Below are 13,075 nucleotides of genomic sequence, written 5' to 3' on the forward strand. Positions count from 1 at the left end.
CTGGTGCAGTGTGATACTGAGCCACTGAGATACTGGTGCAGTGTGATAATGGGGCACTGAGATACTGGGGCACTGAGATACTGGGGCAGTGAGATACTGGGGCAGTGAGATACTGGGGCAGTGAGATACTGGGGCACTGAGATACTGGGGCACTGGGATACTGGTGCAGTGTGATACTGAGCCACTGAGATACTGGTGCAGTGTGATACTGGGGCACTGAGATACTGGGGCACTGAGATACTGGGGCAGTGAGATACTGGGGCAGTGAGATACTGGGGCACTGAGATACTGGGGCACTGAGATACTGGGGCACTGAGATACTGGTGCAGTGTGATACTGAGCCACTGAGATACTGGTGCAGTGTGATACTGGGGCACTGAGATACTGGTGCAGTGTGATACTGGGCCACTGAGATACTGGGGCACTGAGATACTGGGGCACTGAGATACTGGGGCAGTGAGATACAGGGGGGCTGAGATACTGGGGCACTGAGATACTGGGGCACTGAGATACTGGTGCAGTGTGATACTTGGCCACTGAGATAATGGTGCAGTGTGATACTGGGGCACTGAGATACTGGGGCAGTGAGATACTGGGGCAGTGTTATACTGGGGGGCTGAGATACTGGGGCACTGAGATACTGGGGCAGTGAGATACTGGGGCACTGAGATACTGGGGCAGTGAGATACTGGGGGGCTGAGATACTGGGGCACTGAGATACTGGTGCAGTGTGATACTGGGGCAGTGAGATACTGGGGCAGTGTGATACTGGGGCACTGAGACACTGGTGCAGTGTGATACTGGGGCACTGAGATAATGGTGCAGTGTGATACTGGGGCACTGAGATACTGGGGCAGTGAGATACTGGGGCACTGAGATACTGGGGCAGTGAGATACTGGGGGGCTGAGATACTGGGGCACTGAGATACTGGGGCACTGAGATACTGGGGCACTGAGATACTGGGGCAGTGAGATACTGGGGGCTGAGATACTGGGGCACTGAGATACTGGTGCAGTGAGATACTGGGGCAGTGAGATACTGGGGCAGTGTGATACTGGGGCACTGAGACACTGGTGCAGTGTGATACTGGGGCACTGAGATACTGGGGCAGTGTGATACTGGGGGGCTGAGATACTGGGGCAGTGAGATACTGGGGCATTGGGGCAGTGTGATACTGGGCCACTGAGATACTGGTGCAGTGTGATACTGGGGCACTGAGATACTGGGGCACTGAGATACTGGGGCAGTGTGATACTGGGGCAGAGTGATACTGGGGCACTGAGATACTGGGGCAGTGAGATATTGGGGCAGTGTGATACTGGGGCACTGAGATACTGGGGCAGTGTGATACTGGGGCAGTGTGATACTGGGCCACTGAGATACTGTGCAGTGTGATACTGGTGCAGTGTGATACTGGGGCAGAGAGATACTGGGGCACTGAGACATTGGGGCAGTGTGATACTGGGTCACTGAGATACTGGTGCAGTGTGATACTGGGGCAGTGTGATACTGGGGCAGTGTGATACTGGGGCACTGAGATACTGGGGCACTGAGATACTGGGGCAGTGTGATATTGGGGCAGTGTGATATTGGGGCACTGAGATACTGGGGCACTGAGATACTGGGGCACTGAGATACTGGGGCAGTGAGATACTGGGGGGCTGAGATACTGGGGCACTGAGATACTGGGGCAGTGAGATACTGGGGCACTGAGATACTGGGGCAGTGTGATACTGGGGCACTGAGATACTGGTGCAGTGTGATACTGGGCCACTGAGATACTGGTGCAGTGTGATACTGGAGCACTGAGATACTGGGGCAGTGAGATACTGGGGCACTGAGATACTGGGGCAGTGAGATACTGGGGGGCTGAGATACTGGGGCACTGAGATACTGGGGCACTGAGATACTGGGGCACTGAGATACTGGTGCAGTGTGATACTGGGCCACTGCGATACTGGTGCAGTGTGATACTGGGGCACTGAGATACTGGGGCAGTGTGATACTGGGGGGCTGAGATACTGGGGCAGTGAGATACTGGGGCACTGAGACATTGGGGCAGCGTGATACTGGGCCACTGAGATACTGGTGCAGTGTGATACTGGGGCACTGAGATACTGGGGCACTGAGATACTGGGGCACTGAGATACTGGTGCAGTGCGGTACTGGGGCAGTGAGATACTGGGGCACTGAGATACTGGGGCAGTGAGATATTGGGGCAGTGTGATACTGGGGCACTGAGATACTGGGGCAGTGTGATACTAGGGCAGTGTGATACTGGGCCACTGAGATACTGGTGCAGTGTGATACTGGTGCAGTGTGATACTGGGGCAGTGAGATACTGGGGCAATGAGACATTGGGGCAGTGTGATACTGGGCCACTGAGATACTGGTGCAGTGTGATACTGGGGGGCTGAGATACTGGGGCTCTGAGATACTGGTGCAGTGTGATACTGGGGGGCTGAGATACTGGGGCAGTGAGATACTGTGGCACTGAGACATTGGGGCAGTGTGATACTGGGCCACTGAGATACTGGTGCAGTGTGATACTGGGGCAGTGTGATACTGGGGCACTGAGATACTGGGGCAGTGAGATACTGGGGCAGTGTGATACTGGGGCATTGAGATACTGGTGCACTGTGATACTGGGCCACTGAGATACTGGTGCAGTGTGATACTGAGCCACTGAGATACTGGTGCAGTGTGATACTGGGGCACTGAGATACTGGGGCAGTGAGATACTGGGGCACTGAGATACTGAGGCAGTGAGATACTGGGGCACTGAGATACTGGGGGGCTGAGATACTGGGGCACTGAGATACTGGGGCAGTGAGATACTGGGGCACTGAGATACTGGGGCAGTGAGATACTGGGGGGCTGATATACTAGGGCACTGAGATACTGGTGCAGTGTGATACTGGGGCAGTGAGATACTGGGGCAGTGTGATACTGGGGCAGTGTGATACTGGGGCAGTGTGATACTGGGCCACTGAGATACTGGGGCACTGAGATACTGGTGCAGTGTGATACTGGGGGGCTGAGATACTGGGGCAGTGAGATACTGGGGCACTGAGACATTGGGGCAGTGTGATACTGGGGGGCTGAGATACTGGGGCACTGAGATACTGGTGCAGTGTGATACTGGGGGGCTGAGATACTGGGGCAGTGGGATACTGGGGCACTGAGACATTGGGGCAGTGTGATACTGGGCCACTGAGATACTGGTGCAGTGTGATACTGGGGCACTGAGACACTGGTGCAGTGTGATACTGGGGCACTGAGATACTGGGGCAGTGTGATACTGGGGAGCTGAGATACTGGGGCAGTGAGATACTGGGGCATTGTGGCAGTGTGATACTGGGCCACTGAGATACTGGTGCAGTGTGATACTGGGGCACTGAGATACTGGGGCACTGAGATACTGGGGCAGTGTGATACTGGGGCAGAGTGATACTGGGGCACTGAGATACTGGGGCAGTGAGATATTGGGGCAGTGTGATACTGGGGCACTGAGATACTGGGGCAGTGTGATACTGGGGCAGTGTGATACTGGGCCACTGAGATACTGTGCAGTGTGATACTGGTGCAGTGTGATACTGGGGCAGAGAGATACTGGGGCACTGAGACATTGGGGCAGTGTGATACTGGGTCACTGAGATACTGGTGCAGTGTGATACTGGGGCAGTGTGATACTGGGGCACTGAGATACTGGGGCAGTGAGATACTGGGGCAGTGTGATACTGGGGCAGTGTGATACTGGGGCACTGAGATACTGGGGCACTGAGATACTGGGGCAGTGTGATATTGGGGCAGTGTGATATTGGGGCACTGAGATACTGGGGCACTGAGATACTGGGGCACTGAGATACTGGGGCAGTGAGATACTGGGGGGCTGAGATACTGGGGCACTGAGATACTGGGGCAGTGAGATACTGGGGCACTGAGATACTGGGGCAGTGTGATACTGGGGCACTGAGATACTGGTGCAGTGTGATACTGGGCCACTGAGATACTGGTGCAGTGTGATACTGGAGCACTGAGATACTGGGGCAGTGAGATACTGGGGCACTGAGATACTGGGGCAGTGAGATACTGGGGGGCTGAGATACTGGGGCACTGAGATACTGGGGCACTGAGATACTGGGGCACTGAGATACTGGTGCAGTGTGATACTGGGCCACTGCGATACTGGTGCAGTGTGATACTGGGGCACTGAGATACTGGGGCAGTGTGATACTGGGGGGCTGAGATACTGGGGCAGTGAGATACTGGGGCACTGAGACATTGGGGCAGCGTGATACTGGGCCACTGAGATACTGGTGCAGTGTGATACTGGGGCACTGAGATACTGGGGCACTGAGATACTGGGGCACTGAGATACTGTGGCAGTGTGGTACTGGGGCAGTGTGATACTGGGGCACTGAGATACTGGGGCAGTGAGATATTGGGGCAGTGTGATACTGGGGCACTGAGATACTGGGGCAGTGTGATACTAGGGCAGTGTGATACTGGGCCACAGAGATACTGGTGCAGTGTGATACTGGGGGGCTGAGATACTGGGGCTCTGAGATACTGGTGCAGTGTGATACTGGGGGGCTGAGATACTGGGGCAGTGAGATACTGTGGCACTGAGACATTGGGGCAGTGTGATACTGGGCCACTGAGATACTGGTGCAGTGTGATACTGGGGCAGTGTGATACTGGGGCACTGAGATACTGGGGCAGTGAGATACTGGGGCAGTGTGATACTGGGGCACTGAGATACTGGTGCACTGTGATACTGGGCCACTGAGATACTGGTGCAGTGTGATACTGAGCCACTGAGATACTGGTGCAGTGTGATACTGGGGCACTGAGATACTGGGGCAGTGAGATACTGGGGCACTGAGATACTGAGGCAGTGAGATACTGGGGCACTGAGATACTGGGGGGCTGAGATACTGGGGCACTGAGATACTGGGGCAGTGAGATACTGGGGCACTGAGATACTGGGGCAGTGAGATACTGGGGGGCTGAGATACTAGGGCACTGAGATACTGGTGCAGTGTGATACTGGGGCAGTGAGATACTGGGGCAGTGTGATACTGGGGCAGTGTGATACTGGGGCAGTGTGATACTGGGCCACTGAGATACTGGGGCACTGAGATACTGGTGCAGTGTGATACTGGGGGGCTGAGATACTGGGGCAGTGAGATACTGGGCCACTGAGACATTGGGGCAGTGTGATACTGGGGGGCTGAGATACTGGGGCACTGAGATACTGGTGCAGTGTGATACTGGGGGGCTGAGATACTGGGGCAGTGAGATACTGGGGCACTGAGACATTGGGGCAGTGTGATACTGGGCCACTGAGATACTGGTGCAGTGTGATACTGGGGCACTGAGATACTGGGGCACTGAGATACTGGGGCAGTGTGATACTGGGGCAGTGTGATAGTGGGCCACTGAGATACTGGTGCAGTGTGATACTGGGGCACTGAGATACTGGGGCACTGAGATACTGGGGCAGTGTGATACTGGTGGAGTGTGACACTGGGGCACTGAGATACTGGATCAGTGAGATATTGGGGCAGTGTGATACTGGGGCACTGAGATACTGGGGCAGTGTGATACTGGGGCAGTGTGATACTGGTGCAGTGTGATACTGGGGGGCTGAGATACTGGGGCACTGAGATACTGGTGCAGTGTGATACTGGTGGGCTGAGATACTGGGGCAGTGAGATACTGGGGCACTGAGACATTGGGGCAGTGTGATACTGGGCCACTGAGATACTGGTGCAGTGTGATACAGGGGCAGTGTGATACTGGGGCACTGAGATACTGGGGCAGTGTGATACTGGTGCAGTGTGATACTGGGGCAGTGAGATACTGGGGCACTGAGACATTGGGGCAGTGTGATACTGGGGCACTGAGATACTGGTGCAGTGTGATACTGGGGGGCTGAGATACTGGGGCACTGAGATACTGGTGCAGTGTGATACTGGGGGGCTGAGATACTGGGGCAGTGAGATACTGGGGCACTGAGACATTGGGGCAGTGTGATACTGGGCCACTGAGATACTGGTGCAGTGTGATACAGGGGCAGTGTGATACTGGGGCACTGAGATACTGTGCAGTGTGATACTGGTGCAGTGTGATACTGGGGCAGTGAGATACTGGGGCACTGAGACATTGGGGCAGTGTGAAACTGGGCCACTGAGATACTGGTGCAGTGTGATACTGGGCGGCTGAGATACTGGGGCACTGAGATACTGGTGCAGTGTGATACTGGGGGGCTGAGATACTGGGGCAGTGAGATACTGGGGCACTGAGACATTGGGGCAGTGTGATACTGGGCCACTGAGATACTGGGGCAGTGTGATACTGGGGCACTGAGATACGGGGGCAGTGAGATACTGGGGCAGTGTGATACTGGGGCACTGAGATACTGGGGCACTGAGATACTGGGGCAGTGTGATACTAGGGCAGTGTGATACTAGGGCACTGAGATACTGGTGCAGTGAGATACTGGGGCAGTGTGATATTGGGGCACTGAGATACTGGGGCACTGAGATACTGGGGCAGTGAGATACTGGGGCACTGAGATACTGGGGCAGTGAGATACTGGGGGGCTGAGATACTGGGGCACTGAGATACTGGGGCAGTGAGATACTGGGGTACTGAGATACTGGGGCAGTGTGATACTGGGGCACTGAGATACTGGTGCAGTGTGATACTGGGCCACTGAGATACTGGTGCAGTGTGATACTGGGGCACTGAGATACTGGGGCAGTGAGATACTGGGGCACTGAGATACTGGGGCAGTGAGATACTGGGGGGCTGAGATACTGGGGCACTGAGATACTGGGGCAGTGAGATACTGGGGCACTGAGATACTGGGGCAGTGAGATACTGGGGGGCTGAGATACTGGTGCAGTGTGATACTGGGGCACTGAGACACTGGTGCAGTGTGATAATGGGGCACTGAGATACTGGTGCAGTGTGATACTGGGGGCTGAGATACTGGGGCACTGAGATACTGGTGCAGTGTGATACTGGGGGGCTGAGATACTGGGGCAGTGAGATACTGGGGCACTGAGACATTGGGGCAGTGTGATACTGGGCCACTGAGATACTGGTGCAGTGTGATACAGGGGCAGTGTGATACTGGGGCACTGAGATACTGCGCAGTGTGATACTGGTGCAGTGTGATACTGGGGCAGTGAGATACTGGGGCACTGAGACATTGTGGCAGTGTGATACTGGGCCACTGAGATACTGGTGCAGTGTGATACTGGGCGGCTGAGATACTGGGGCACTGAGATACTGGTGCAGTGTGATACTGGGGGGCTGAGATACTGGGGCAGTGAGATACTGGGGCACTGAGACATTGGGGCAGTGTGATACTGGGCCACTGAGATACTGGGGCAGTGTGATACTGGGGCACTGAGATACTGGGGCAGTGAGATACTGGGGCAGTGTGATACTGGGGCAGTGTGATACTGGGGCACTGAGATACTGGGGCACTGAGATACTGGGGCAGTGTGATACTAGGGCAGTGTGATACTGGGGCACTGAGATACTGGTGCAGTGAGATACTGGGGCAGTGTGATATTGGGGCACTGAGATACTGGGGCACTGAGATACTGGGGCAGTGAGATACTGGGGCACTGAGATACTGGGGCAGTGAGATACTGGGGGGCTGAGATACTGGGGCACTGAGATACTGGGGCAGTGAGATACTGGGGTACTGAGATACTGGGGCAGTGTGATACTGGGGCACTGAGATACTGGTGCAGTGTGATACTGGGCCACTGAGATACTGGTGCAGTGTGATACTGGGGCACTGAGATACTGGGGCAGTGAGATACTGGGGCACTGAGATACTGGGGCATTGAGATACTGGGGGGCTGAGATACTGGGGCACTGAGATACTGGGGCAGTGAGATACTGGGGCACTGAGATACTGGGGCAGTGAGATACTGGGGGGCTGAGATACTGGTGCAGTGTGATACTGGGGCACTGAGACACTGGTGCAGTGTGATAATGGGGCACTGAGATACTGGGGCAGTGTGATACTGGGGGGCTGAGATACTGGGGCAGTGAGATACTGGGGCACTGAGACATTGGGGCAGTGTGATACTGGGCCACTGAGATACTGGTGCAGTGTGATACTGGGACACTGAGATACTGGAGCACTGAGATACTGGGGCAGTGTGATACTGGGGCAGTGTGATACTGGGGCACTGAGATACTGGGGCAGTGAGATATTGGGGCAGTGTGATACTGGGGCACTGAGATACTGGGGCAGTGTGATACTGGGGGGCTGAGATACTGGGGCAGTGAGATAATGGGGCACTGAGATACTGGGGCAGTGTGATACTGGGGGGCTGAGATACTGGGGCACTGAGACATTGGGGCAGTGTGATACTGGGCCACTGAGATACTGGTGCAGTGTGATACTGGGGCACTGAGATACTGGGGCACTGAGATACTGGGGCAGTGTGATACTGGGGCACAGGGATACTGGGACACCGTTATACTGGGCCACTGAGATACTGGGACATTGAGATACTGGGACACTGAGATACTGGTGCACTGAGATACAGGAGCAATGTGATACTGGAGCAGTGAGATACTGGAGCAGTGAGATACTGGAGCAGTGAGATACTGGGGCACTGATATACTAGGGCACTGAGATATTAGGGCACTAAGATACTGGGGCAGTGAGATACTGAGGCACTGAGATATTGGGGCACTGAGATACTGGGTGACTGAGACACTGGGGCACTGATATTCTGGGGCAGTGAGATACTGGGGTACTGAGATACTGGAGCAGTGAGATACTGGGGTACTGAGATACTGGAGCAGTGAGATACTGGGGCACTGAGATACAGGAGCAATGTGATACTGGACCTGTGAGATACTGGGGCACTGATATACTAGGGCACGAAGATACTGGGACACTGAGATATTAGGGCACTAAGATACTGGAGCAGTGTGATGCTGGTGCAATGAGATACATGGGCACTGTGATACTGGGGCACTGTGATACTGGGGCACTGAGGTACTGGGGCACTGAGATACTGGGGCACTGAGATACTGGGGCAGTGTGATACTGGCGCACTGGGATTCTTGGACACCGTTATACTGGGCCACTGAGATACTGGGACATTGAGATACTGCGGCACTGAGATACTGGGGCAGTGAGATACTGGGGTAGTGAGACAAAGGGACACTAAGATACTGGGGCACTGAGATACTGGGGCAATGTGATCCTGAGGCACTGAGATACTGGGGCATTGAGATACGAGGAGACTGAGATACTGGGGACTGAGATATTGGGGCACGGGGATACTTGAACAGTGAGACACTGTGGCACTGAGGTACTTGGGCAGTGAGATATTGGGGTGCTGAGATACTGGAGCAGTGAGATACTGGGCCAGTGAGATACTGCGGCAGTGAGATACTGGGCCATTGTGATCCTGGAGCACTGAGTTACTGGGACACTGAGATACTTGGGCACTGAGATACTGGGGCAGTGAGATACTGGGGCACTGAGATACTGGGGCAGTGCGATACTGAGGCACTGAGATACTGGAACAGTGAGATACTGGGGCACTGAGATACTGGGGCAGTGAGATACTGGGACAGTGAGATGCTGGGGCAATGACATTCTGGAGCACTGAAATACTGGAGCAGTGAGATATTGGGACACTTAGATATTGGTGCACTGAGATACAGGGGCAGTGAGATACTGAGGCACTGAGATATTGGGGCACTGAGATACTGGGAGACTGAGATACTGGGAGACTGAGACACTGGGGCACTGATATACCTGGGCTGTGAGGTATTGGGGTACTGAGATACTGGAGCAGTGAGATACTGGAGCAGTGAGATACAGGAGCAATGTGATACTGGAGCAGTGAGATACTGGAGCAGTGAGATACTGGGGCACTGATATACTAGGGCACTAAGATACTGGGGCACTGAGATATTAGGGCACTAAGAAACTGGGGCAGTGTGATGCTGGATAAATGAGATACATGGGCACTGTGATACTGGGGCACTGTGATACTGGGGCACTGAGATACTGGGGCACTGAGATACTGGGGCATTGTGGTACTGGGGCACTGAGATACTGGGGCACTGAGATACTGGGGCCCTGAGATACTGGGGCACTGAGATACTGGGGCAGTGTGATACTGGGGCACAGGGATACTGGGACACCGTTATACTGGGCCACTGAGATACTGGGACATTGAGATACTGCGGCACTGAGATACTGGGCCACTGAGATACTGCCGCAGTGTGATATTGGGCCACTGAGATACTGGACCACTGAGATACTGGGGCATTGAGATACTGGGGCAGTGAGATACTGGGGCAGTGAGATACTGGGGTACAAAGATACTGGTGTACTGAGATACTGGGACTTTGAGATACTCGGACATTGAGATACTGGGGCACTATGATACTGGGCAGTGAGATACTGGCGCATTGAGATACTGGGGCACTGCGATACTGGGGTAGTGAGACAAAGGGACACTAAGATACTGGGGCACTGAGATACTGGGGCAGTGAGATCCTGAGGCACTGAGATACTGGGGCATTGAAATACGAGGAGACTGAGATACTGGGGACTGAGATATTGGCGCACGGGGATACTTGAACAGTGAGATACTGTGGCACTGAGGTACTTGGGCAGTGAGATATTGGGGTGCTGAGATACTGGAGCAGTGAGATACTGGGCCAGTGAGATACTGGGGCAGTGAGATACTGGGCCATTGTGATCCTGGAGCACTGAGTTACTGGGACACTGAGATACTGGGGCACTGAGATATTGGGGCACTGAGATACTGGGGCAGTGAGATACTGGGGCAGTGAGATACTAAGGCACTGAGATACTGGAACAGTGAGATACTGGGGCACTGAGATACTGGACCACTGAGATACTGGACCACAGAGATACTGGGGCATTGAGATTCTGGGGCAGTGAGATACTGAGGCACTGAGATACTGGAACAGTGAGATACTGGGGCACTGAGATACTGGGGCAGTGAGATACTGGGGCACTGAGATACTGGGCCACTGAGATACTGGAACAGTGAGATACTGAGGCACTGAGATACTGGAACAGTGAGATACTGGGGCAGTGCGATACTGGGGCAGTGAGATACTGGAACAGTGAGATACTGGAACAGTGAGATACTGAGGCACTGAGATACTGGAACAGTGAGATACTGAGGCACTGAGATACTGGAACAGTGAGATACTGGGGCACTGAGATACTGGGCCACTGAGATACTGGAACAGTGAGATACTGAGGCACTGAGATACTGGAACAGTGAGATACTGGGGCACTGAGATACTGGGCCACTGAGATACTGGAACAGTGAGATACTGAGGCACTGAGATACTGGAACAGTGAGATACTGGGGCACTGAGATACTGGGGCAGTGAGATACTGGGACAGTGAGATACTGGGGCACTGAGATACTGGGGCAGTGTGATACTGGGGCACAGGGATTCTTGGACACCGTTTTACTGGGCCACTGAGATACTGGGATATTGAGATACTGGGACATTGAGATACTGCGGCACTGAGATACTGGGCCACTGAGATACTGCCGCAGTGTGATACTGGGCCACTGAGATACTGGACCACTGAGATACTGGACCACTGAGATACTGGGGCATTGAGATTCTGGGGCAGTGAGATACTGGGGCAGTGAGATACTGGCGCACTGAGATACTGGGACACTGAGATACTGGGGCACTGAGATATTGGAGCAATGCAATACTGGGGCAGTGAGATACTGGGGCAGTGAAATACTGGGGCAGTGAGATACTGGGGCAGTGAAATACTGGGGTACAAAGATACTGGGGTACTGAGATACTAGGACATTGAGATACTCGGACATTAAGATACTGGCGCACTATGATACTGGGGCACTGCGATACTGGGGTAGTGAGATACTGGCGCACTGAGATACTGGGGCACTGCAATACTGGGGTAGTGAGACAAAGGGACACTAAGATACTGGGGCACTGAGATACTGGGGCAGTGTGATCCTGAGGCACTGAGATTCTGGGGCATTGAAATACGAGGAGACTGAGATATTGGGGACTGAGATATTGGGGCACGGGGATACTTGAACAGTGAGATACTGTGGCACTGAGGTACTTGGGCAGTGAGATATTGGGGTGCTGAGATACTGGAGCAGTGAGATACTGGGCCAGTGAGATACTGGGGCAGTGAGATACTGGGCCATTGTGATCCTGGAGCACTGAGTTACTGGGCCATTGTGATCCTGGTGCACTGAGTTACTGGGACACTGAGATACTGGGGCACTGAGATATTGGAGCAATGCAATACTGGGGCAGTGAGATACTGGGACACTGTGATACTGGGCACTGAGATACTGAGGCACTGAGATACAGAGGCACTGGGAGACTGGGGCAGTGAGTTACTGGGGCACTGAGATACTGGGGACTGAGATATTGGGGCACGGAGATACTGGAGCAGTGAGATACTGGGGCAGTGTGATGCTGGTGCAATGAGAGACTGGGGCAGAGTGATACTGGGGCACTGAGATACTGGGACATTGAGACACTGGGGGACTGAGGTACTGGGGCAGTGCGATACTGGGGCTGTGAGATACTCAGACATTGAGATACCGGGGCACTATGATACTGCGGCATGAGATACTGGCGCGCTGAGATACTGGGGCAGTGAGACAATGGGACACTTAGATACTGGGGCAGTGTTATACTGGAGCACTGAAATACTGGGGCACTGAGATACTGGGGCAGTGTTATACTGGAGCACTGAAATACTGGGGCACTGAGATACTGGGGCAGTGAGTTACTGGGGCACTGAGATACTGGGGCAGTGAGATACTGGCACGCTAAGATACTGGGGAATTGAGATACTGGAGCATTGAGATACTGGGGCAGTGAGATACTAGGAGGTGAGATACTGGCACTCTAAGATACTGGAGCATTGAGACACTGGGCCATTGTGATACTGGAGCATTGAGATACTGGGGGACTGAGATAATGGGGCACTGAGATATTGCGGCACTGAGATAC

General features: G+C 54.0%; 1 protein-coding gene across 2 annotated transcripts in view; it reads left to right on the top strand.

Annotated features, from left to right (window-relative positions):
- Positions 1–13,075, top strand: part of col5a1 (procollagen, type V, alpha 1) — a 653,133-nt gene that overhangs the window by 191,767 nt on the left and 448,291 nt on the right. The gene's annotated exons all lie outside the window — the stretch shown is intronic.

This window comes from Chiloscyllium plagiosum, unplaced genomic scaffold (assembly GCF_037043375.1).
Source record: "Chiloscyllium plagiosum isolate Xiang-an unplaced genomic scaffold, Cpla_swu_hap1 HiC_scaffold_21, whole genome shotgun sequence".
Taxonomy (NCBI): Eukaryota; Metazoa; Chordata; class Chondrichthyes; order Orectolobiformes; family Hemiscylliidae; genus Chiloscyllium; species Chiloscyllium plagiosum.